Source organism: Podarcis cretensis (genome assembly GCF_951804945.1).
Source record: "Podarcis cretensis genome assembly, chromosome: 6".
Classification (NCBI taxonomy): Eukaryota; Metazoa; Chordata; class Lepidosauria; order Squamata; family Lacertidae; genus Podarcis; species Podarcis cretensis.
In genome coordinates, this window is record NC_137175.1 from 98680369 (window position 1) to 98685161 (window position 4793).

Sequence of the window (4793 nt, forward strand, 5' to 3'; positions counted from 1 at the left end):
CTTTCCACCAACACATTGGGTGGTATTCAATGGTAACCCTGCTGAGAGTAGACCCATTAGAATTAATGCACATAACTCAATATGTCTCCTCTGAGTAAGGCATCATAGAATACCACCATTGAGTATTTGGGGGGGGGGTTCTGTGGTGTGAAACCACCTAGATGTAACTCTATCTACTCAATGGTCAGGTATGCCTAAAGATCAAACCTATGTTTTTTTTAAAAAAACATTAAAAATGCTAAACAGGGGCCACAGCTTCCAGAGGAAGGGAATTAAACCCTTTATCTGTGTCATGTTATTGATTAAAATTGCTGCTCAAAGGCACTCTTTGACAAAATAGGAGGAAACCTAATAGGTGTCACATAGACACCTAATCTAATTCTACAATGCAAAGAGCAGCTTTGCAGGGTGATTTTAATCAGGAAAGCAGTGCAAGAGAAAAGGTTAAAAACAACCATCACCACCAAGTGCTGAGACATACACCACGGAGGGGTGTGGGTGGGTGTATGTTTGTGTATTGCAGGGAATCCTGCTCATGTTTCTTGCCTCATCAGATCTCACTGCACCTTAGCCTGCTGTCTCCTTCAGCCATTGGAAAAATAAGGCCTCCCAAAGGCCTCTCAACAGCACTTCTCCCTGGAGAGACACATCAGTTTATTCGACTTTGTGGGAAAATGAATGTACAAAGAAGTCTCTTTTTTTTACTTTTTACTTTTTTTAGATTTTTATTGTTACCATTCACATTAACACACCATACAGAAAAAGAAAATAAACTTCCATCACCACCAAAGGAAAAAAAGAATTAATACATCAACTAATATCCTTCAAGACATAAAATAAAAGTGGTCTTTTTCTATCTACCCGACTTCCTGTCTATTCCTTATTACAGATTCTGTATTAATTGTTCGCTGCCATTGCATAACGAGTTTTGTTCAATTTCAATATCCCTTAATCCATTCATTGGTTTTTTCACATTTTTAACACTACTACTGAAATTATTCGAACGCTGCGTATGACCTTAGACTACTAATATTATTTTTCAAATATATTTTAAACACTTTGGTTTATTTTTTATCTTTTCTGACATGCTATCTAATTCTGTGTATTCTGCCAATTTTGGAATCCATTCTCATCTTGACAGGACTTTATTACTTTTCCAATTTGCTGCAATGAGAACTCTTGCTGCGACCGTAGCATATAAGAAGATCTCTTTAGCCTTTTAAGGAATATCCGAGTCTGTGATTCCCAAAAAGAAAGCTTCCAGTTTCCTATTAAAATGTATTTTTAACATTTTTTCCAATTCTGTGTGGCTATCCTCCCAAAACAACTTGATTTCTTTACACTGAATGAACAAAGAAGTCTTAAAGGGATTTAAGGGAAGAGACCCTTGAGTCTGCCTGTTCTGCACCAGCCACATAACCTCAGGCTTGAACGTTTGCCAGCTGTTGTAGGAAGTCTGGCTGAGGAAATTGTCTGCATTACAAACCACAGCTGTTCTCTGCAGCGAAGAGCTGGGATGCTCAAACAATTTGACAGCAACGCTCTTCCAGATAACCACAGGGTAACCATCATTCCGATAACCATCATTCTTATGGTGACTATTTTGCATTCCCCTCCCTAAAAAGATGAAACATTTCACCAACCTAGAAGACATAAATGAGGTTTATATTTGCATATGGTAATTTATATGTATAGATGCAAATTTAGAAATGACTGCTATAGTTTACCTAGAAAAGCATTGCATGTGAACCTGCTTAGTTTGCTGTCCAGGTGTGAATTGTTGATGGTCAACTTCAAGGCCCTCTCCCCGCACTCCTGGACAGCCTTTCAGATAAACAGCACCTTCAAATAGAGGACTCTGACAGCCCTTCAAATTAGAGGACTGAATGTCCTCTGTAAAGTAGGACACACGGCCACCTTACTCAGTCATAATACAAAGCAAATAATTTGGGGGCAATAAGCACTTTAGGGACGCGGGTGATGCTGTAGGTTAAATCCCCGCGATGGGGTGAGCTCCCATTGCTCGGTCCCTGCTCCTGCCAACCTAGCAGTTCGAAAGCACGTCAAAGCGCAAGTAGATAAATAGGTACTGCTCCGGCAGGAAGGTAAACGGCATTTCCGTGCGCTGCTCTGGTTCGCCAGAAGTGGCTTAGTCATGCTGGCCACATGACCCGGAAGCTGTACGCCAGCTCCCTCGGCCAATAAAGTGAGATGAGTGCTGCAACCCGAGTCGGTCACAACTGGCCCTAATGATCAGGGGTCCCTTTACCTTTACCTTTTAAGCACTTTAAAATCTAGCTGGTTTATTGTGCGTTCATTGTTTTTTTTTGGGGGGAGGGGTACAACTAGAGGCCTCTTTGCCAGACCCATGAAGTACTACTCTCAAGTGGGGAAGAAGGGCAAGAATTGTCAATGGTGGGATGAAAGGGCCGTTGGGTCTCTGATGTTTTTCTGCAGAGCCCAAACCTCAACAAATCTGTTCATCTTTGAGATGCCAAAATACATTGTGGATTATCTACCGTCTAAGCCACATGTAATGTGGGAGCTCTCCCTTGTGGTTTTTAAAACAATAATATAAACTTTTGATTGGAACCCTTGCAACATGCTGGCCAAACATGGGCATGGTAGGACCGTAGTGGCCAGGCATGCGAGTGTGGTGGGACAAGGCTAGCCTGCTGGGCTCCATGATGCCCTTCAGGGGGATGTCTTTCAACACATAGCGGGGGCCCTTTTGTTTTCCACCATCACCCCTTTATGACAGAGTCTAATAACACCAGGGGCTCCTTCACCTGCTCATCTTCTGGCCTGCCATCCTCTGACAACAATGCTCTTCGGTTGTCTAATAACTGGGGGTTTTTTTTGTTTTATGGCATTTATATCCATCTTCCCCTGCCCCAGGAGCTCAAGGTGGTGTTTCTCCTCTTCAGTTAATCTGCCCAACAACCCTGTGAAGGAGGTTCGGCTGAGAGGCAGTGACTGCCCCAAGGTCACCCAGTGAGCTTCTTGGTTGAGTGGGGTTCAAAGCCTGGTCTCACAGAATCGTAGAACTGCAGAGTTGGAAGGGACCATGAGGGTCATTTAGTCCAACCCCTTGCAATGCAGGAACCTTTTGCCCAATGTGGGGCTCAAACTTATGACCCTGAGATTAAGAGTCTCATGCTCTACTGACTGAGCTATTCTCGGGGACTCCAGGTCCTTAGTCCAACACTTTAACCACTGCACCACATTGGCTCTCAATAAATCACAATTAGTGCCTTTAGTGTGTTTGATGTGATGCATGTAACATTATGCTGTCGTAATAATAATAATAATTTATTATTTGTACCCCGCCCATCTGACTGGGTTTCCCCAGCCACTCTGGGCGGCTTCCAACAAAGATGAAAAATACTCTAAAATGTCACATATTAAAAACTTCCCTGAACAGGGCTGCCTTCAGATGTCTTCTGAATGTCAGGTAGTTGTTTATCGCTTTGACATCTGATGGGAGGGCGTTCCACAGGGTGGGTGCCACTACCGAGAAGGCCCTCTGCCTGGTTCCCTGTAACTTGGCTTCTCGCAGTGAGGGAACCGCCAGAAGGCCCTCGGAGCTGGACCTCAGTGTCCGGGCAGAACGATGGGGGAGGAGACGCTCCTTCAGATATACTGGACCGAGGTCGTAATCTTTACGGCAACTGTAGTATAAAGCATCATTATTATCTCCCTATTGCAAGTGTGTGAGAGAGAGATAGAAAGCAGATGACGACTCAGGTGTTTTGGTTACTGACATTTCAAGGCAGCATCTCTCTTTAAACTACTAAGCTAAGCTAATATCCTATTTTTCCTATATAAAAACATGTAGGCGAAAGAGCGTAAAGAGTACAGAAGGATAACAAATGTTGCCCATTCAACTTAGTATTAGAAACTGCTTTTTTTTGCCAAACACAATGGTCACATAGTATGGCTCTCTTAATACAGGATGTTCCATATAAGTTACAATGGTTATTTACAAAGCCAAAGTGGATATGCTACACAAACGTGCTGGCAGATACAGCAATAAAGGAAAAACACACAGTGATTGTCCAACCCTTTCTGTAAATGTGTGGCTTGACCTGGCTATGTGGCTATTATACAAGTCTACACAGACATTAGTCTCTCTTGAGTTCTGTGGGGCTTACAGGTATTTGTCTCAAGTAAATCGATATAGGATTGCACCCTAAGATTACTTCCTTATCTGTTCTGGAGCCACTTATTTGAACATTAGATAAACGGACAGCTCTTGTACTGAGCTGCACTGCTTACTCTGGACAGGCACCAGATCTTCTGATCTGAAGAGATGGGAAAATCCAGTGAAAATATGAAAATAGAGGCTTTGATCTCCCCCCACCCCCACTACACTGCCCTAGAATGTTTAAAACAAGCTTTTAATCCCTATAGAACTTTTCACCATGCTTTAGCACTCCAGTAAAAATAAAATAAAATCAGCAACTCATGGCTTGGCTGATGTTTACCCAGACATGCCTGTTGCCTATCAGAACAAAGAAGCAGGAGGTTAATCAGCCCCCATTGCTAATTAGATTACAAATCATTAGGCCTTGCTGTTTGGATTCAAGTTCTGCAAGTCCCTTCAGGGGGAAAGTGGCTAATATAATAAAACTAAAGAGGCAAGTTATGTTTTCATTCACCAGCCTACCATTACGAACCCTTGAAGTCAAAGCAAAGTACACTCACTGGAGTTCTTTTTCCATCTAGTGGTGGTCAAGAACTGCATTTCCAGTCCATCTCTTCCATGATTTGCTGCATTCACCTGCAAAGTG